The sequence below is a fragment of the Furipterus horrens genome, unplaced genomic scaffold (assembly GCF_987537825.1).
Source record: "Furipterus horrens unplaced genomic scaffold, mFurHor1.1.pri manual_scaffold_2, whole genome shotgun sequence".
Taxonomy (NCBI): domain Eukaryota; kingdom Metazoa; phylum Chordata; class Mammalia; order Chiroptera; family Furipteridae; genus Furipterus; species Furipterus horrens.
Window position 1 is genome coordinate 57,565,719 of NW_028327172.1, and position 23,479 is coordinate 57,589,197.

Below are 23,479 nucleotides of genomic sequence, written 5' to 3' on the forward strand. Positions count from 1 at the left end.
GTACGCGTCACAAATCAGCGACCGGCAGGCGCGTGACCTATTTCGTAGCCCTGTGGTGCTTTCTGTGGGGGCGGGGGTCCAAGATGGATTCACACAGTTATTCAGCTAGGAGACCGGGATCCGTCCTCCCGCCCCCCTGGGCCTCACTGTTCAAGGCGATGCTGCGGCTGTTCCCCAGCGCCGGAGTCGCGCAGGAGTCGCGCAGGAGTCGCGCAGGCCAGGGGCTTGATTGGAGTCGCGCACGCCAGGGGCTTGAGGCCTCCAGGATTTTTCGCCGCCCCGCCCCGCCGCTCCGCAAGCAGCTTTGCCTTCTTTAACTCTTACCTGCCCAAATGGCACCGCTGGTTTATAACTTCATATGTTGGGCTTCCGTGTAGCTTTATTTTCTGGAATTTCTAGTTATCCTTTGTTTTGAAGTAGTTGTATTCCACTATAGTTGTAGAGGGAGACCTAGCGTGTCCGTCTAAGCCTCCATCTTGGCCGGAAGTCCAGTGATATATTTTTTAATTAATAAATGAAACTAGGAGCCAACAAATAATTTGCTTCAATTTTTTATCAAATAATTTTGATTTTTTAGAGTTGAAGAGTTCATTATATTTTGAAAGGCATGTTCTATTTTCATACACACTTATTCTGTGAAGAGAAGAATGTGAGTTCTGAGAAACTTAAGTGACTTGTCCAAGATGCCACTAGTGGTAAGTGGCAGAGCCATTCACTAATCCCTACTTGGTGGAAATCCATATCCTACTATCACTGCTTTCTTGGGCTTTGGTTCACAAGTTAGGGCCAGGCAAAATGGTCACCAGTTCAACAAGTTTCTGCCAGGCCCTAAAAATATATAAAAGGGGCTTTCATAAGGATGTTCTGGAAATTCTTTCTTTATTCTTTCTTTCTTTCTTTCCTTCCTTCCTTCCTTCCTTCCTTCCTTCCTTCCTTCCTTCCTTCCTTCCTTCCTTTCTTTCTTTCTTTCTTTCTTTCTTTCTTTTCTTTCTTTCTTTCTTTCTTTCTTTCTTTCTTTCTTTTTCTTCCTTTTCCTTCTCTCTCTCTCTTTCTTGCCAGGTCTTCATTTCAGTTTGGGCATTATAGGAGTGAAGAGGATCATGCTGATAAACACAAAGCAGACAATAATAAGGATGGCCTAAACCAGCCAATTGATTTTTTTGTGTGTGCTGCTCCTGCCACTCTGATTCTATCTCTAGCTACTCCAGATTCTGCTTGGGCATCCTGAGTGAGTGCAACAGGGTCTGGTTGTCCTTCTTAAAGATATTCTGGGCAGTGTGTTGGTGTTAAGGCTCCAGGCCAGGCCTTGCATTTCTTCTGCTAGCTTCTCCTGCAGATTCTGGTGTAGTAGGATGAGGTCTAGCTAAGATGCCAACTTCTCATCCCTGGCCTGGGCGCCACCACTTTAGTTTCTTCCTCACAGACAGTTTGGGGTCTCCAGCAGAGCCCCTGCCTAGCAATTCACTCTGCAATTCTCTGAGGTGTCAAGCCCTCGACTGCAGATGCACTGTCTTGGTGGCAGCACCCGTCCCCTGCCTGTGCTTGGCATGGTGGGTCTGAGGAGGAGGTCAGCTTCTCCCTGCAGCACCCCCTTCAGAAAGTATGACAGCATTGAAGGAACAGTCATTGATCACCTCAGAGGCCAGTTTGCTTGCCTGGGCTTTCAGGGCCCAAATCATGTACTTGAAGACTCCCAAGTCCTTCTCCAAACACCGCTCTGTCCCACTTTTCTGCTGCCATCTGCCCGCACCAGGTTTGGCTTCAGCCTCCATGAAGCCACCACCAAACAGTGGTACGATGTCCCTTCACCCTGGAAACTATACTTTTCTAGACCTTTTGTGGGTTTTTTTTTTTTTTTTTTAATTTTCTTCCCACTATGTTCTTCCCACACACCATACTTATGAAACCAATCAAAACCACACTTTCTGTAGTGAACTTGACTGCAACTTTGCAAGTGCTTTATTTTGGAACAGATAAAGGAACAACGCCTGTCCTAAGGGATTGTTGTATGAAAGCACTTGATTACAGAGTGCCACAGGACTACTGAGAAGCATTAGCTGAGGTAATTCAGCTCCTGGGGCAGTTTAATTTGAAACAATTGCAGTTGTGAATGCAACTATGCAGCCTTTCCTTCTGGTGTGTGGGGGAGAGAGAGCCAAAGGGGCCTTTAGCAAGAAACTAGAAGAGGCCACTTGGTAGGCAGCAGAGCTGTTACTTGCTTTCTGTGCCAACCTCATAGCACAGTTGTTTCCTGTTGAGAACAGACTCCATTTGTTCAGTGCGTGTTTGTGAAGACAGAGATTTTCAGATGCACAGCGATAATGGAGCATTCACACATTCAAAACCCAGCTAAATTTGCCCCCAGGGCACATGGCGATGATGCCAGGAATACATGTTTGCCCAGAAATGATCATGGAAATACAGTTTGTATTTACTTATGGTCAGTTGAGACAAAGAGCCCAGCCACCCAGTGCCACAGGTTCATGCCAGGGCACATGGGCTTCTGCTCTGACCAGTTTGGATGACACTGAGATGGCCTCCTCTCCAGACACTTCCCTTGGTTACTTCACTCCAGACAGCTGGGTTTGGGATCCATGTCCAAAGTCCCTTCCATATTCTGGTCCTCACTGTCAGAGCCTACTTTCTTCCATGCTGTTAGTCCAGGGGAATCTTGTCAACATTGAAAATCAGGCTTGCTAGACCCTGCTTAAAGGACCCTTTATTGCTCATCAGATAAAGACTAGATCACTTAACCTGGATCCACATAATCTGACCTCTACTTAACCCTTTAGCCTCATGGCCCGTCACTACTTTATCCCCCCACATCCCACCCTTATGCTATTACTACACAGAATGATGCACAGGTCCCTGAACATGATCATTCATCTGTTGTGACCTTGCATGTGCCACTCTCCTTGCCAGCTTCCTCCTTCCTTGGTCTTCTCACTGACAGATCACTGAGCACCTTTCCTTTGGGAAGCTTTTTCCAGAATAGCACCTACCATTTCCATCATGGAAAAGATGTCATCAAATATAAGATATGTGTCTCAGGAGGTGAAAATAAGAAAAAAAAGTGGAAACTAGAATTGACAAAATATGGTATCATGATTTTCTGTTTACCTGTCTCTCCCATTAGACCTTTTGAGAGCAAGTGTTCTATCATTCATTTCCATAACTGAGTTTCTACCATGGTATCTGGTTCATATCAGATCTTAATAAATGTTTTTTAATAAGCAAAGGAGATCTTAAGGGTGGTGAACCAGGTGATGTCTTTAAAGTATCCAGATAGACCCCACAATAGAGCAAAAAGGCCAGTTTTTCTCACTCCTAAGTAACAAGAGCAGATTTTCCCATTAAAAAACCTTTTTAAAAACTTTAGAAAAAGTAAATCATTTACTCAACCCTGAACATCTTCAGTGTGTGAGACTGTGTGGAAGGATCTTTTACACATGTTATCTAACGTTATAGTCACTAAATCCCTGTGGTGGAGATGGGCTTACATGTTTACAGATTAAAGCAAGCTCAAAAAAGGAAAATGATTTGAAATGTCACATGCAAAGTGCAGAGAGACTATTCAAATCAAATATTTATATCTCAAAGCCTTTAGTTTTTATGCCACGTTTCTTTGCCTCCCCTCACCCCAGTATTTCCCCAAAAGTGAGATGCCTTCAAGAGATGGATAAAAGAGAAAGCATTAAATAACATGCTGACAAAGTTATTCCCTTTCTCATTTAGTCTTTTAGATCATATAAAAAACAAACAAACAAACAAAAACACTTCCTTTGCTCAACATGTTGGCAAGCAAAGCACCCAGTTAGGCTGTTTTTTCCTGCCTTGATCTACCACTACTTGATGCTCTTCAAATTGCTTTTATCAGTTCAATAAAGGAGTACAGTTTTAAGGATATTGTATGAAGGTTGTTTAGATACACAAAGAATGTTCAAATCACATATTTCCATATATCCTTCCTCTTCAAAAATTTGTGAAAAACTTATACATAAATAAGGAAAAGACCTTGTTTTTTCAGCTGGGTCATGGCTGATAGTACCACTGGTACATAGCTGATGCTTGAGACCTAAAGGTCCTCAGCTTGAATCAAAACCTCAGGCTTGTGTTACTCACTGGAGGCCTCATGGTACAAAAATTTAAAGTATTAGCCAACATTCTCAGCCAGATACAGGTATCTGGAAAGATATGGGCACATTAAATAATTTCCTCAAGATCGTACAGCTAATTGATAGCAGAACTTGGAGTCAACCCCAGATAATCAAGCACGAGTGGTCATCTTCTTAATGACTAATGCAGGATCCATCAGATTATCTACCAGTGTTCTTGAGAAGCTGAGAAAGGAGCTATACAGAGAGATGGAGAATCACTCCTTGGACCCCATCAAGCAAGACTAAGAAAAGGTTCAACTGCATTAATCCTCAAACATTGCAATCTATATACCATGTTGGTCAGCAATTAATTTACTCTAAGATCACCAACTTCATGAGCTTTCCCTTAACAATGCCAGTGATTTGTCACCATCTACTAATTTTTTATTTAAGCTATAAGAAAAAGTATAGATGTTGTAAAATTATAAGCACTCATGTTTTGGAGAATTCGTACAATGCTACATGCAAAATAAAGGACTTACTTAAAGCAGATCAATTTATGTATTCTTTATGAGGGAATTTAATATTGAAACATGGAGAAAATCACCTGAGGAAGCAGTTTTAAAAATAAGGTGACCGTACATCCAGGTTTATGTCTATTATCCCTGGGCAACCAACCATTAATAGTACCCCTTTTCACTCTCAAAATTCTCCTGGGTTGGGTATCATATTATAAGGTTGTTCTACCTAAAAGAAGACTCCATGTCAGGGACTTTAGTCTCCACCATAGTGGATAATAGAAGTACATAAATAAAAGATACATTCCCTGATCTCAAGAATCTCACAGACTAGATTTCATTCCACTTTGAGGTAGACACTTGAAAAGAAACTTACTATAGTACAATAAATGCCACAATAGAGATGTCAAAACAAGGTGTCTGGATAGTAGAAGAGAGGCACTAAAGGTAGAGTGAAGAAGCTTGAAGACTTAGAAACTTCTTCCAGGAGAATGAACACTTCAGTTGACTTGAAAGATCATAAATGCTAATCAATATTTGAGGACCTGACAAAAGACGAGCATTAAAAATAGGACAAATAGCCCTGGCCAGGCGGTTCAGTTGGTTGGAGTCCTGTCCCTACAAAAACTGGTTGGTTGGAGCGCTCACTGGAGGCAACTGATCGATGTTTCTCTCTCACATTCATGTTTCTCTCTCACTGAAAGTGATAAACATATCTTCAGGTGAGGATTAAAAAATACAACAAATATGCTTAGATGAGATATGTGGAGGAGGTAATAACACATAGTGTTCAAGAAGCACAGGATTTGAGATCGAAGTGTTAGATTTTGAATTCCACATAAAATTCTAGCTGTGTGTCTTTAGGAAGTTACTGAACTTCTTGGAGTCTTGGTTTCTTTATGGGTAAAATGGAGCATAACAGTATCTAATGCACAGGATTGTTATAAGGCTTCAATAAGTTAATATATGTAAACACCTTTAACAAGTAGGTAATGTGTAGTAAGTGCTATAAAATATGGGTTATTGTTAGGTTATTAGACTAAAATATGTAGAGTGTATGAGTATGACTATCTTAAGTTGAAAAAGAAAATCAGTTTTGTGTGTGACATAACCAAGGAGGTTGTACTTGATCTTGGGGAAATAGCAATTTTTGAAGGGGAGTGATATAATCAGATTGAATTCTTTAAAGATGAATCATTTTTGGCAAGTATATGGAAGAAGGGTTGGAGATGAGATTAATAGGAGGCACAGAGAAAGGTTATTGTAGTAGATGAGGAGTGGCACCAAGGAAGGAGAAAAATACCACTGTTCTATTGGGAAGCATTTAGGCAACGTCACCTAACTCCCTGTCAAAATCTTCAGTGCATTGATATGACATCCTCACCACAAGAGCAAGTTAATCAAATTTGGGGTATGGAGATGAAATTTGAGTTTCTAACACAATAATACTTTGGGCATCTATCTTTATAAAAGTTACATTCAGGGGGTGACTGAATGTTAAAGCCAAAGGGGACCTAAAAAATGATCCTGTTCTGTGGTTCTCCATTCTAGCTACCATTAAAACCGCCTGGGGAGGTTTTACAAAATAACACTCTCCAGACCCCATACCAGGTTAAATAAGTAAGAGTCTCTAGGAGTAAAGATCAAGCACTGATGTGTCTTCAATGACCCCCAAGTGATTCTAATGTTCAGCCAGGACAGAGAACTAGCTCCAGGCTCATCCAATCCCCATGCTGGACAGAGATGGAAGATGAGCCCCAGAAATTCAGCTTCTTTTAGGATGTGGGTGGTAATTGTGTTATCTGTCTTACCTAGAATATATAGGTATAATTTCTTACATACTTACAAGTTTGGTAGCTCTTAGACATAATATATTTGGTAATAAGTTTATGCTGGTGCTAAAAACGGAAAGAAAAATTAATTCATGGAAACAAAATTACAAAATAAGAAAAGAAAAAAAAAGAGAGAGAGGGGAAGAGCTTTATGCAAACAAAAGGAAGTGAAAGCACATATGCATCCCTCTGACCCAGGGCAGACCGGGCCTCCTAAATTATGCCAAGTTGGTTTCTTCCTGGGAAAAGGGTAGTTAGGAGAGAACAGAAAAGGCATAGAGATAAAAAGACAAAAAAGTCTCATGAATTCAAGGGGCTGTGTCTGTCTTGTTTACTTTTGTATCCACAGCATCAAGTGCAGAACTTTGCAGATAGACCAGTTTCATGCCTTAGAAATTAAATTCATGGAAGAATGATAAAAAGAGCAAAAGAGTCAGGCAGAGTCACTCATTCACTTTTTCTGTTAGCTCCATTAAATCTTTCTAACAGTTTCAGAGATGATAAAATAATTTTCAGAATGTTCAGTTCCTTTATATACTGGGCTTCCTTTTCTGCCACAAGTACCTTTGAATTTCTTTGAGATTGAAATATGCAGTGGTCCTTGTCCTCTGTATGATGTTCTATGTAGGGAAGACAGTTACTGATGCTCTGTGTATAAAAGTGGACTCGGTAGAGAATAAGCTCTGAACTTCAAATCAGGCCCTGTTGCTTATTGTGTGACCCTGGGCAAGGTCCTTAACTTCTTTTACCATCAATCTCCTTTAAATAGGTATTACTATGGACTGAATGCTTGTGTCCCCTGCAAATTCATATTCTGAGCCCCAAATCCTTAAAATGTTGGTATTTGGAGGTGAAGCCTTTGGGACATAACTAATATTAAATTAGATCATGAAAGTGGGGTCTTTATCATGGGGTTAGTGACCTTCTAAAAAGAGAAAAGTCAGAATCCCTCTCTCCACATGCATACAGCAAGGAGAAGCCATATGAAGATATAAGAAGGCAGCTATCTGAAAAACAGGAAGCAGCCCCTCACTAGAGAAAAAATCTGCTGGCACCTCAATCTTGGACTTCCTACACTTCAGACTGTGAGAAATACATGTGTGTTGTTTAAGCCACCCAGTCTATGATATTTTATTATAGCAGCCTGAATGAACTGACGGTGTATTTGGGTTATTGCAAAGGTTAATGAGGTGATGCATATAAAGTTATTAAGACCTTAGCCACCACATGATAAGTGCTCATAAATGTGTGTCCTAGTCTCTTTTTCTTATAAGGACACCAGTCCTATTGCATTACTTCCACACACAGACTTGTGACCTCGTTTAACCTTAATCCCCTCTTTAAAGACCTTATCTCTAAATATGGTGTTTACATTCTTAATTACTGGGGGGTTAAGACTTCAACATATAAATGGAGGTAGGGAACATAATTTAGCCAATAACACCTTACTAATGAGTCTTAATTCAATGAGTAATATGTTTTTGACCCTAATAAATCATTCAAAAATACCTCTTGAGTACCTTCAAGTATACATCACTTTCCCATAAAACCAAGTAAACACCAAATATCAAAGAGAAGCTGGATTTCCTTTTGGACTCAAAGCACTATCATAGGCTGGGTCTCCAGAAAACAGACATTGAGAATGCACTTTGCATACATGAACTTTACTAGAAAGTGTCTGTGATGGATGAACAAAGCAGGGCTGGGCAGAAAAAGAAGTTGAACTATGAGACAGTTGCAACAGGTCACCATGTCTTTCATATATCATGGCTACTGCACTTGTTAATTTTCTGCCGTGATGGATCAGGGAGGTGCCAGAAGACACTCCAGTGATTCACCCAAGAAGCAGTCATATCCTTCCCTATTATTGTGGCCATGATGCATTGGCATCTCTTCCCTTCTTGATGATGGGGCCAATTATCCATGCCAGCCTAGTGGTTCTTTTTCTTGCTTGCTGATCTCTTCCCCCAAGAAGCCTAAAGTGACAGAGTGACAGCTGAAACTAAAATTTTATTGGAATACATGTTGTATCCCCTGCTGTGTTCCTGTTTGAGAACCAAGACATCTAGAGCCACAAAACCTAAATGTATGATGCTGGAAAGCACAAATACCCTGCTTGGGGTGATGGTAAGTGGAACCACTAATAGTGTTACTACTTGGTTGCTGAACTGCTTGGCTGCTGAAAGTTTTCAACCTACTGGACACACAGCAATACCTCACTTATTAAAAATGTTTACTGTATCTTAGAGAATTGCACTTCATCCTTGCAGGGCACTGTACCTACTCTAATAACTGTGCCTTCAAGATGTTGTCCCATTACTCTATAAGGCTGGCAGGTTTTGGGCCATGCACTGTGTGATAGAACCAGTGAATCCCATGAATATGTGACCACCAAGCCACACCCCTTTGGTTGACCAGTGAGTCCCTTGGTCTAACGCAACAGTAGGCAGGATCCCATGTTGGTAAACCGAGCACTTGGTGAACCTCCATTTAGTGATGCTGGCTGAAGCCCTGTGGGCAGGAAAGATAAGTACGTACATGGAATAGGTGTGTTAGTATCAGTCAGAATAAATCATTGCCCCATTCAAGGTGGAAGAAGTACAACACAGAGAACTTATTACCATGTGTCTGGTTGGACTCCTTGAGCAATATTGTCATATTGGGGACTCAACTTGGTCTCTATTGCTTATAAGTTGAACCTATAGAGTGCAAGTAGGTAGTTCAATCTCAGAGAATGAGAGTCTTGCTGTTGGATCCATGATTATCCAATAGCTACTCTTGAGCCCATTCTGCCAGCAAAGGGGTGGCCACAACAAAGAATGGCTGATATCAAATGGTTCATTGGTGCCTCCTCTGATGAACTATAATATGCAACACAGAGCTCTTTTCACACTTTGGCCACCCCCATAGGTAGTTCATACATATATCTTTTCCCCAGACCTCCTAGCTGCTGCCAATTTCCCCCTTTTTTCCCTTGCAGTCCCTAATTGACCAATCATTCAATGCTATCCAATAATCCATATATAATCCATATGTGGTTTCGCAATAGCCCATTTTTTGCCTTGTACCTATAAACTAGCTTATCCATTAATCAAGCTTAGCTTTTTTCCCTCTATCATTGGGTCATAAGAAACTCCCCAGGCAGCCTTAGGAGTTAGCTCTGGGAAACTTACTGATTTAGCAGTGGTGGATGACATGGGATCTGGAATATCTACTTTTGTGTCATACTAGTGCTTACTGGTTTCATACACACTGGACCCAAAATGTACTAGTTTTTTTATCTTACAGCGGAATGGCACTTCACCCTCCTGAGCGAGTTGTCCCATTTGAAGTAAGAGTGTCAGCCTTTGTGCATCCACATTGGTAGCAGGACGCTCTCATGGCTGCTGAGAGCCTAGAGTGAGGCAGCTTCCTAGCTCCTCTGGCTGAACTAACTCCTGGAGAGGGGCTCCGTTGTGAGTTGTCAGCAGTCAGCTCTCCTGGCAGCTGAGAGAATAAATGCCTTGGCCCTGAAGTGCAGTCTCCATGGCACTCACCAGCAACCACTGCACATATTTGAAGGGATTATACTGACAGATTAGGCCTAGGAACTGAGTGAAGTTTGGTAACTCTAAACCTCTCTTGTGATCTGATTCCATGCAGAAGCTCCAGTGAAGGTCCAGAGTCTCTGTTTCTATCTACATGTCTGAGTCTTCTCACAAATGATCTGATGAAAATAGAAATGGTTTATCTGGTTGTTGTTACTAGGCCTCAGTTTTCTGCACCTGGAAGCTTGAAACAACTGCAGTTACTGCATAGGTTATAGCTATTTCTAGAACATAGAAGCTTACAAACCCCCAAGACCACATAACTAGAAAGTGAATGAAGAGAGCATTTGGTCTCAGGGAAAATGGTTAAAAATCCTTCAATTTGTTCAATCCACTGTACATATGATCTCTACTTCTAAAAATCTTATCATTCAATAAAATAGACCATTCATTCATTCAACAAATGCTTATTGAAGCCATAATGCCAAGCCATGGATATTCAATAGTTAAGAGTACTTTCACCCTGGCCACATTGCCCAATTGATTGGAGCTCTGTCCCATCCATACACCAAAATGTTCTGAGTTCCATTCCCAGTCAGGGCAGATACCTAAGTACCTAAGTTGCGGGTTCAATCCCCAGTGGGGACACATACAAGAGGCAACCAATTGATGCTTCTCTCTCTCTCTCTCTCTTCCCCCCTCTCTCTCTAAAATCAATAAAAATCATATCCTTGGGTGAGGATTAAAAAAAGGATACTTTCTTTTTTCATGGAGTTTGCAGTCTACTTGTAAGGATTCACATTTATCAAATAGTCACAAAGTAAATAAAAACTCACAGTTGTGATAAGTGCTCTGAAATAGAGGAATGTGTTTCTGTAACTGTGCATATTGGAATTGACCTAACTATGGAGGCCATGGAAGATTTTGCTAAGGTAATATCTGCCGCTTGGAGATATGAAATTAATGGAGTTAATTAGATGAAGAAATACAGTTTTAAGTATTCAAGCAGAGGGGACAGTATGTACTGAGACTCTTTGGCAGAAGAAGGCATTGCACATTTGAAGGTTTAAAGGAAGGTTGTTCTGCCTCAAAAGAACAAATGGGAGTGTGCAGCATAGCGGGGCTGCAGGGGTAAGCAAGGGCCAGATGATACAGGATCATGCTTAGGACTTTTGTCTTTACCCTGAGAGATCTCACTAAATTATTTTAATCATGGAAGGATGTAATATGATTTAGGTCCCCTAGCTGCCTTGTGAAAAATGGATCGGAGGAGGACAAGACTGGGGAAGGATAGACACTCAAGACAGTGCAGTTGTTCTGATTAAAGGTGGTGAAAGTATGACTGGATTCAGTTGGTAGAGCTGGAGAAAAGTGGATGGATTTGAGAAGTATTTGGTGAATAAAACAGCACTTGATGCTAGATTACACAAGGTGAGATGTCTGGGATGACTTTCAAGATTCATGGTTAGCATAACTGAATGGAAGTAGTGCCAAGATAGACACATATAAACATTCTCAGGCAGAATGAGATTAAATATTTCATTAGTTTACCCGCCTACAAAGAGAATTCTGTAAGTGTAGAGCCTTGGTCTTCAATGCAGCCCCTAATTTTTGAATTGTGGATTCTGTAAGATATTGATGAAAGTTATAAAACCTCTGTCCAGGAAAAAGCGCTTTACACTGATTCACAATTTTGCATGTATTTTATGGGTCAGCTTAATCCATGTAAATTTTAATTCACATGGCATTTATACAGCCATGTATCTGAGGCAAAAAGGCTCTGCCAGATGTTTATTCTCTAATGTGTACCCCATTACTTCACTTGAACACTGCACCAGACAGTTGGATGACAGTGAACATGATTTTGCACCTCTGTTACAGTTATCCATTTATTGTATTTTACTGTTGGATAACAAATGAGTATTGAGTGGGAACTTGCAAAGCACTATCCTAATCCTCACAAGAAATCACAGAACATTAAATGCTCCTCTGGGAACTCATACAAAATCACACCAATCCTTAATGACAGAACCAAACACATGGGTCCTCTGGCAACTACTGTTAGAAAAAAACAGCTCTCCTTTAGAGAAAAACTGCCTTATGTCAGCTCCTTTTCACATTCCTGGCTTCATGTGGCTTTGTGGGGGAGTGAAATATTTCCTCCCCAGGGTAAGAGTCAGTTGGGTGCAGCTGCGTTTGAAAGGGAATTGCTGACAAGATTTGATTCCATGATGAGCATCTTACAAACATCTATATATAGAACTATATACACTATATACTGTATACACACAAGATATAAATTATATGCTAAATCAGCTCCTGTGCCAATCTAGTCATAACGGAAAGAGAATCAGTGCTCAAATTGCAGCTGGCAGGCTTACAAGGAAAAATATTTTAAAGGAAAATCATATACAGGGATATATAGTATCACCTTCTCCAGAGTCTTTTAGACTTAACACATCAACTGACATGGAATTTAACCATGACCTTTAAAGTTTAGGGATAAGTTTGATATAGTTGAAAGATGTCTTCTATTCTCTCATTCAAATACCTCTTGAGGACTTTCTGCATGCCAAATTCTGTGCCAGTGCTTTACATATATTATCCATTTAATCTTCATAATCTTGCTGTGAGGTAGGTACCATTTTATAAAACCCATTTTACTAAGGAACAAACTGAAACTCAGAAATGTTATATAATTTTCCCAGAAGCACTCCATAATCAAATCCAGGTTTGTCTGACTTGGAACACCCAAGTGCTGTTCCTTATAAATTACCATTTCACCTAAACTAGACATCCCAACTAAGTGGAAATAATAATGAGTAGTATAATATCCAAATCATCTGTCATTCTTTACCATTATAATTATACAACTACCAATGACGTGTGTTGACTTCTTGAAAACTAAATTGCAACTATTCTTACAGGACCATTGTAATTGAAAAACAAGAAAAACCCCACCAGAAGATATTCAAATATTAAAAGAAAGTTTAATCTAAGTCACCATGCTAGAATCATATCAGTGCTTCTTTGATAATGGGAAATATAGAATTACTTGTGGTCTAGAGAAATTTCTTTAAAAAATACCATAGTTCTTTCCTATAAATACTGACCTGGAACCTTCCAAAACATTAATATGATCACACAAAGTATAAATATGCTATTGCATGAAAAGTTTCTTCCTGGTGAATCTCAATATTTTGTCTTACAGAGCAAGTAGGACAGCTGTATTATAAAAATAATGAAAGTACATATTTGGAAAATGGCTGAGTTAAGGAGAGGTCAAGCAGTAATTTTTTTCAACATCTAAGAATTGTATCTTCAAAAAATATAAACCATTCATACATGTTACATAATCATTTTAGAAGTTGTTAAATTGTAATTAGATAAGGCCTTTTGGCCTCCTTCTGAAAATACATTTGATAAAAATTAAGAGGCATGCAAGCTTTTTTGCAATATTGTTTCTGCTCATCAGATGTCACACCTAAATGACTGTAAGTAATGCTTTCCAATTATTCTATAGCCTCTGATCCAGACACATAACTTACCACTCTGAATTCAGCCATTAAACTGGTAGAAGACAAAGGGCTACATGGTTAAGTTCAGAGATCATTTAAGAGCAGGTACTTCATCATGTAGAAATTGTTCCATTTGAAGATCCCAGTTTGCATTTAGTCTTCAACAAAAAGTCTGGTAATGGAAGCCCTTTAGCATTCTAGCACATTCATGCAAAGGAGAAATAGTTCATCTGTCCCTATAGTCACATATAATCAACAGCCTAAGATGATTCTATAGCCATTAACATTCATGTATATAATGAAATAAAAATACTCATATCATTGCTTTCTAAAAGACCAAGAAAGTGCATACCTGAATAATTCTTAGCTCTGTGATCATCATGGTCTTCTGCTTGTGCATTTAAAAGCATTTAGGTCCCTGGAGCATTGCTGGTTCAGTTTAAAGCTTGTTCAGGCTCATTAGCCTGATCCCATAAAAAAAGTTAGATGCTCTAAGAAGGGTGGAACTAAAAATGAAATTATGCCTAGCCTTTTTTTCCACCCTTATGCCCTTTGACAATCTTCATTTACATTTCCATTACTTCACTTAAGCTTTGTCATATCCTTATACTTATCTCTACACTTTTTTGCGTGTCCTATTTACTGTACCTGCCTGTGGTGTTCTTATGCTGCACCAATCCATACGAGACTCTTCCTATACCAATATATTATAGCAATATGGTGGAATACATGTGTTTAATGTGTTCAGTTCACTTCAGGAACTCCCAATACACAGGGATTTGACCTCACCAAGCTGATAAATCATAAAGAAATTGATTATTTAATAAAACTCAAAATCTTATAATCACTTTGTGAAGGAAGCTGTCTTATTATTCAACATACCTATCTCTTGTCCAGTCATTCTGATAGTAAATGTTATCATAGCTACTATTTATTGAGACTGTGAAATGAATAATATTAGCCCAAATTGGAGATGAGGAAGCCAAGGGTCAGAGAGTTTATGTAGATCAAGGGAGAATTAGGATTAATCCCACATCTGTTTCACTCAGGGCTTGCTTACAAAGTTCACATTAAGCTGTTCCTCTGCCTGAGATGTCCTTCGCACTCTTTCACCACCTTAATCCTATTATACATTAGGAGCATTTCTTCCCTACTCCTAATATTTCCTTTCTAAGAAGGAGCCTAGTTAGTGTGGCTCTGGGCTTCTCTCTGAGGAGGTAGAGTGACATCTCTAACATAAGTTTGGAAAGAATAACTCGGATCAGCTCCCCTTTACCTTTCTTCTGTGGGAAGTGATCCTTCTTTTAGAGAAAGAGCTGTTGTGTGTTCCTAAGGTTTACATGTGCAGCCGGTCCATGTAGAGAGGCGTATCTGGTCTACTGCTACCTTGTTGGGCGGGTAAGTCTTCCTAGTTCCAGGTATCAGTTTCAATAAGCCCACTTGACTCTCCATTTGACTAGTCTTCCAGCTTAGTGTCATCAATAATTATGGTGATGCTTTGCCCTATACTGTTACTCAGCTTTTTCAGAATTGGACAGGGATGAGGGGTGCCGTTTGGGAGCCTCCCCAGTTGCCTAAGTTCTACTTGCTCTGAAAAGCTTTCTCAGAAATCACCTTTCCCCTTCCTATCCCCACAATACTTTGTATTTCCATTCTAGCCTTTATAACAGGTTCATTTATGTTAGTAACATGCCCTACTGCTACCCATGTGAAACTACAGAGGCTTGGAACTGTCTTTCATCCATATATCACTGTACTTCCCACAAAACCTAATGTAGTGTTTTGCAAATAGTAGAACCTCAGAAAAAATTCTGTTGAATGAGTTGAAACTGAATAAAATTCAATTCTATATCATATCATCTTTGTGTGTAGCCTTAAACTTTTTTAAAATTTACACTTTCTTGGATTCCCCAGTTGGTTAAAAGCTGTAAGAAGTACATACTCCTTTTTCTGTCCTCTGAAGTAAACCACTCAGCATAGGGATTCAGGCCCAGTGGAGAAACTGTTCCGTTTCTGGTCATCTGACTGACCGTGTGCCACCATTTCCATTAAGAGAATTGTCGATTTGCCTCTCCTCCCATTCACTCTATGTCAGCCCCCAGCTGCAGCCATCGTGAAAGGTTGCCCTGGAATTAAGAGATTTGGCACCTCAGAAATGGAAGCACTTTCATGTAAAGCTGAGGCATCTTCACGAGCAACTGGAAGCCAGCTGCCATTAAGTCTCTATTGAGCAAGAGGGAACCCAGCATTTTTCATTGTAAATGGAATGTTGTTGCATATCTTAAAGTTTTATTCCAAATGAATATGAGCATGACAGTGTTTCTGAAGCAATGAATTTAACACCTAGCATTTTAAGAGCCTACACTTACTGCCAAATTACTAATTAAGCTTTACAGATGAGAGACTAAGTGACTCATTAGAGGTCACAGAGAACATCAGTGTGGGGCTTTTGAATGTCATTAGGGCCTTGCATGAAGGTCAGGCTCTGTTCATTCAGCATTATTTTTATGTGAAGTTCATCCGGTAGCTAATCATAATTCAGTTCACTTACTTACTCATTCATCCATTCATGCCCATGTCCATGTCTTAATACAATCAAAGAGCTTTTGTTGAGCATCTATACAAAAATCCATAGGAGGAGCTAGAGACAGAGATAAACAAATCATCACTCCTGCCCTTAAGGAGTCCATAGGGAAGGACAGGTCAGAATAGGGAGTTATTAGAGTACATAGGTTATTGGATAAGGGTGCTATGGTAGGATGAGAGTCTCTAACCAACCTGAGGTCTAGGAAAATTCCTTAAAGGAGATCTGGTTTGAGCTGAATATTGAGGGCTTTCACATGAGTTATTCAGAGACAAAAGTAAATGATACAGAGCTTCCAGTATTTTCAGAACAGAATTCCTTCTGAGGAGAGCTATAGCAGATAAGGACTGAGTAAGGCTGGGACCAGATTATGAAGAGCCCATAGGCCTAGCTAAGTAAATAATTGATGACATCATCCTCAAGCTGGAGGATGATATCATCATTTACATCATGAAAATTCATTGTGGAACCAGAGAAATTGATTGTAAGTTGTAATATTCTTGGTTAATAAGAATCAATTGGATGGAGAAGAGTCCTATTTGAGGGAGACTTATGACAGAATGACAGAACTTGGTCATGACTAAATGCCAATTTGTTGAGGGTTCATGAGAAATGTCATGGGTAATACAGTAGAAGAGAAGGTAGGAACTGTGAATAACTCCTAAAATTCTGGCTTAAACAAGTGAGGGGGTATAATATCTATTACCAGTGTTAGGAAAAACAAGATGATATGGAAGTGTGGGAAAATAAATCCAGATGTTGAGATTGAAGTATCTGTGGAATATCCAAGTCACAGTGAATAGATATAGTAGAGAGTAGCAGGAGGTATAAAACAGTCATCAATATAGTGGTTGAAATTATAAATTTTTTTCTACATGAATCCATATTTCTAATTGCTTTGACTTCACAGATAACGTTTCTTACTTCCAATAAGATTACCATCAGGTCTTCCTACATAGCTGAGTAATGATTATCCTTATGAAATACCAAACACCAGAATTATGACACATCTACTCATTATTCTTAGGAATATAGAAAAATGATTACATGAATTAATATAGTAATTAAAATATGTTAAAATGTAATCCTTTCTCCAGTAATAAAGAAAAAATAAAACTGTGGTCACAATAGGATTTGAATCAAGCCCCTATTTAACTTTGTTAGAAATGTAATATCCTCTCCTATACCACTTTTATGCTGCTCTGCTCATCCTCCTCTCTTCCCACCTTCACCCCATGGAATCTTCAGAGCTGCACTGCAGTTTTAACCCTCCAAAATGTCAGTGGCAAATTATTTAAAGAAGATACAAAAGGAAGGGGTCCTCTGTGTTCACATATCAGGTTTTGTAAACTTGTCTATATGCTGCTTTAAAATGCTTCTCTTCTGAACTCTACCTATGCAAATTTCACTTGTAAAACTAACCCAAATCACTGAGCAGAGAGATGAATAAAGATGTGAGGTCAAAACTGAATGTGAAATCAGTGATTATAGAATTTACTTTTACATCCAATTCAGGCTGTACCTCTTGCCTGATAGCCCCTCTCACCCCCAGACCCACCCTGTTGTAGAAGAGCATTTCACTGCACCACATCAGAGCATCTTGTATCTCTGTGACTAGAGTGATGATGGGTCTTTGAGGGCAAGGACCATGCCCTTCATTTTAGTTGCCTCAACACCTAGTGTGGCATCAAATCCAAAATAGAAGTTTAGTTGTTTATCTATTAATGCCAAACTATGACAAGTTATATGAATTAGGAACCCTTTTCTTTTAAATGAAACTGTAATTCATTGTAGAGTTCATATTTTTTTTAAAAGATGAATTATCATGAATAAAAACATCATTGGAGAATTACATATAATATCCTATTTTAATGAATGAATCTATTTCATTATATTGCTTTCTTTGTCCAAGGCTTACAATATGCCTTCCCACAATGATGGAATTTCTTTTCTCCCAAAAAATAAAGCTCTGTTCAAAAAAATAAAATATGAGCTATTAAGTTAGAATCACATATTCTAAATTATATCAATATATCTGAAATTCAGGGTCAAGAAATTCTAAATTTCATATTATATAATAAAAAGGTTGAATTAACCATAAGAAACAAAAACAATAACACTGATATCTGATAGATGCATTTCTATTATATATGTTCAACTGTATTCTTATTTATCTGCATTGATAAATTGACTGTAAAATAAGAATCATCTCCATGTTACCAGACCTCTGCACAAATTTTATCAGCACCTCTTTGCTGCACTATGCATTTGTTTTCAGGTTGTTTTCACTGCTGGATAATGAGCTCTCAAAGTGCAGGTTATTTAGATTCCTCAATATCTGTGACTGTTTCTGGTATAAAGAAAGAACTTCAAACATTCCTCATTAAGAAAAAACCAAAAAACGTTTTGATTAAATAAGAGCATCAGGACCATTCATTTCTTCCCAGCTGAGTCTCAGCTGGTGTCTGGTGGTCATCGTTATCACCATGCTCCACAGCTGGGCCTATGTCTGCATGCCAAGGGCAGCATACAGGAAGAAGCCAAGGAAGGGTCATGAACAGATGTCAGGCGTCGGGAGAAATAGGCATGACCTCAAAGCTGAGCAGATAGACGGAAGACAGAGCTGGGGATAAGAAAGTGATTTGCTGAAATGGAGCCCAGACACAAGTGAGAACAACAATGTTTGAGGGACTGTCTGGAATCAGTATCCAGAGAGGTTAGTGAGTGACACTGAAGAAAAGTAGCAAGCATATTTATGGTGTAAAGTTCCTCACACAGGCCCAAAATGAACTAGGCTTTCTCTAGTATTTATACTATTCACTCCACCAATACTATAATTTGGTCACTCCAGTTCTTCGCTATTTTTGTACCCTCGTGCCTCTCAGTCATTCTCTGAGAAGTATTAACAAATTTTTCAAAATTAGATTGGGTGTGCTCCCTACAAGTTCATAAGTGAATGAGATTACACTCACTCACTTATACCCAAAACCTAAAACAGCACCTAATACAGAATAGGCATTGGTAAATATTATAGAATGAAATAAGAAGAAATGTTTTGTTTTTATGTATGGACAAAAACTTGAAACATGGAGTTGTCTTTGCAGTATCACACTTAGAAGTTCCTAGTATTTATTCATTTAAAGAATATTTTTCAAGGGCCTAGGTATTGTAGTAGATGCTGTGAGCACCACATTATGAATTTTTATCTTATCTTTGCAATGGTCCTTTCACTTGGTGTCAGTTTTATATGAGTGCTTTGAGATAAAGGTGATGAATAAGATGTTTTTTTGTATTTTGTCATTGATTTAACAATAACCATGTAGAGGCGGTGCTTTTGTCTCACATTTTGCAGATGATGAAAAAGAGTTTTATGGAAGCTCAAGGTCTAATCAAATAAGTTGAGGAGGTGGCTGAAATCAAACTCATATCTGTCTGATTCAAAAACAATTCTTTTTATACTATGTGTTTATGAATATTTACTTACATTGTAACTATTATAATTCTCTTATTTTCTGAGCAAATAAAGTATAGAGATTTTATTCCTCTTTGAAGTGTTTGAGGTTAGTGAATAAAATATTTGGGTAATTTTGTTTCCTCAAGAAATTGTCTTCCTGAGTGGTATGGCTCAGTGGGTTGGGCATCCTCCCACAAAAAGAAAGGTCACTAGTTCAGTTCCCAGACAGGGCACATGCTTGGGTTGTGGGCCAAGTCCCTGGTTGGGGGTTTAGGAGAGGCAATCAATTGATGTTTCTGTCTCACATTGATGTTTCTTTTTCTCTCTTTCTTCCTCCCTTCCCCTTTCTTTAAACATAAATAAATAAAATCTTTTGTAAAAAAGAAATTGTCTATATAACTGAAAACAATAGTCTCAAAATAAGTAAAAAGTTTTCTAGTTGGATCTTCCCATATGTCTTAAAAATTGATTTTCAGCAGACTATATTTAATTATTAAATCAAATAGACTTTATTAAAATATAAGAACTACTTTTGGTTAATACTTTATCAATGCTATTGAGTTTTGTATTGAAATTTAAAGAATATTATTCTGAGTTCTTGTCTGGGCCTCCTACAGCCTGAGCATCAGAAAATAACTTGTTTGTTGTTCACTTGCACCTTAATTATAGCTATTGAGAATAAAATGATTTAAAACTAAATAAAATTAAAGAAAATTGAGACTATATAACAACTAGATGTTAAGATATAAACTTTATTTTATCCACAATTTAGTTCCTTTATGACATTTATTTAAATACCCAGCGATCTGATTCTAAGAGTTTAAGTCCAGTACTGAAGGGAGATCTTTATAGGGCTTTATATTACAGGTTTATAATCATATCTGTCACACTGCCCTTCTCAGTTCTCATTCAAGACCTTTCTAAATGACCTAGTTTACTTGACCACTTAATGTGAATGAGTGTGTTTGTGCAAACACCTATGCAGTGAAGGGACTTTCAGACTTCTGTATGAGCTGATTTAGAGTGGAAGGAAGATTGCAGTTGTAGACAGAGTTCTAGATTTGACTCTCAGTACTATCACTGTCTTACATCTTAGATAAAATTGTTAAAGGCTCCTAATCTTTTTCATATATAGTATAGTAATACTAATAGTTAATTAGCATGAGTACTCTGAGTGTTATTTAAATAATATTGGTGAAGGGCTTTTCTAAATTACTCTAGCTAAGTACCACAATCCGCTCCACTATTATTATCTAATCCATTGCACTTACTATCTTTTATTCTATTACACATCACTACCTCAGGTTATTATATGTGTGTATTTGTTTTTTCTGCCAATCTCTCCAATAGGAGCTCCATAAGAATAGGCACTCTTCTTATCTCTTGTCACCACTAATTTTCCAGTGCCTAGGCAAGTGCTAGAGCTTATTAAATATTTTTAACTGTTGAATTATTTTGTCTTATTTAATCAATTTCATGTTTTCACAGTACATGTTGAATCTTGCATAGAGCACAAACAGTTATTTTAAGACTACCACCTATAAAGTAATTTATCTTGAAAACTAATTTCCAAATAATGGAACTTAGTAAGATATTTTGAGTGGATATTAGTGTATTTGAGGACAGTGCCAACTGACAAACTTCATTTCAATAATTCCATTCATAGCTTATCATATTTTACTTAGGAAATCTTTAACATGTTTTCATCTAGCAGGAGATAAAATAATGAATGTACAAATGGGTGAATGAATGAATGAATGAATGAACTTAACATATGCAGTGTAAAATGCTAAGGTAATAGATGATTGTGTGCATTGCTTTCCCTTGTGAATACTTAGTAAGAAGGACTTTTTGCTAAAGGAATAGAGTGCAAGCTGGGTAATCAAGAAACATTGGGGTTTTACAAATGCTTATACTTCATGGGGGCATTGACAATACCATTAATGAACCACAGTGTGAAATTAATGCACTGCCTTGTAGGGACAATGACCCCCTGAGACACACCTGTGGTGGCATTACAGCTATGACTCATTGTCATAAATTGTTAGGAAGAAAAGTACCATGAAGGTAGGGTAGAAATTTTATTAATAGCATAATGGTTATATGAGTTGGGAGGGAAGTTTATTGTTTTTGTTTAAGAGTTGAGGAAGTAACTCTTTAAGGTAGCAATGAAATTGAAGTCATTTAAAATGCTCAATATAAAATGATTGCCTGAAATCAGTTGATTCAAATGACTATTTTTTGTATTTTTAAATTTTTTTATTGTTATTCTGTTACAATTCATCTTAATTTTCCCCCCGTTGCCCTCTTCTGCCCATCCCACTCTCTACTCCCACAGTTAATTCCCACATATTCTTTGTCTAGTCCCTTCCCCTTCTTTCCACCATTATCCCCTCCCCTCTGGTCACTTTCAGTCTGATCCATGTTTCCTTACCTGTGGTTTTACTTTGTTCATTAGTTAATTTTGTTCATTAGTGTCCTCTTCTAGGTGAGATCATATGGTATCTCTCTCTCACCAACTGGCTTATTTCACTTAGCAGTAAGTTATTGAGCAATTATAATGAACCAAATGAGTGGGAAATACCAAGAAAAAAAAAAGAATAAAGGGAGGGAGGGAAGGAAAGAGGCAGACAAGGAGGGAAGGAGGGAGAGAGAAAGGAAGGCTCCTTTAATTAATAGACATCACAAATTAGTTGTAGTAAAGACAAACAAACACCTGACTATACCCCATCCAAGTATGATTAGCAATAACTTCATAAACATGCATATAAACAAAGCAATATAAGCAGATGTATAAAAAGTTGATTCATTATTGAGAGTAAAGCAAGGATTGGGTAAAGTGTCAGGATGTAATTAATGCCAGCATGTGTCCTTAAAGAATTAACAGGATTTTTTTTTAAAAAGAACTGCACATTTTTCAGATGTTGAATAACTAATATTCTGGAGTTTCCAAAGGGCTAAATGGATAGGTAGACCTGTATGTTATTGCTACACATAATTATATCTAACAGCAACCATGATTATAATCAATGTTTACTATTTCTGATTTGAATCATAAGCACAGTATTTTTATTAAAATAATTATTCTCCAAAGTTAGATTGTTGCTGAATTTTTTATTACATTCACATGAAAGTTGCATGCTGATGCTTGCATCTTCCAGGCTCTGCTTCTTTACTTCAGCCAGGTTCCAAGCATGTCCATAGATGTGTACTGATACATAAGAAAACATGTCATTTTTTTCTGGGTTCTGAGTCCTAGTCTACTTAAAGTCACTTTATTGGATTTAAATAAAAAACTAATCATAAATTTTTACCCTGAGAATGTTGTAATCTTGGTGTTCTATGTGAGCACTCGATTTTTTCATATATAAATGGGGTAGTTTACTTGGTGGCTAAAATTTGGATCATTTAATGAGTAGGGAAAGCAATCACCTTAAGAATGGTTAGACTTATTTAAAAGAACATGCAATACGAGTAGCAAAAAGAGAACTCAACCTCTAGACTTTGTGGACAACAGGGAAATATATTCCAGAAATTAAAAGGAAAAAAAGGATTCAGAAAAGTAGCTTCAAACCAAATAACATTGGGTCATAAAACCAGAGAGGAAAACAGTACAAGAAGAAATTTAAGGCTTCAGAGAGATCAAAAGGAGAAAAGACAAACATTGCAAAAGAAATTACATGGGTAAATAATTTATTTACTTGAAAAGCAATTTCTGTAAAAGGGAAGATGACTTTAAAAGGTAAAAAAGTGGATGAAGAAGTGGAAGTTTAAGGTGTGCTCTATTAATACAAATTCAAAAGTGAATTAAAAGGAATAAAGGGGAGTTAGTAAAAAATTAAGGCTGGTATCTTTTTTCTAAGATGTTACGACCTGTGTAAATTTGAAGATCCAGGAAAGAAGGAAATGCAGAGAGAATAATTGAAATACTTATAAAGATTCTGAGAGC

General features: G+C 38.1%; 1 protein-coding gene and 1 pseudogene across 1 annotated transcript in view; one reads left to right on the forward strand and one right to left on the reverse strand.

Annotated features, from left to right (window-relative positions):
- Positions 1 to 23,479, forward strand: part of GRM5 (glutamate metabotropic receptor 5) — a 481,197-nt gene that overhangs the window by 276,902 nt on the left and 180,816 nt on the right. The window lies entirely within an intron of this gene.
- LOC150018622 (vesicle transport protein USE1 pseudogene) lies at positions 1,064 to 1,772 on the reverse strand (annotated as a pseudogene).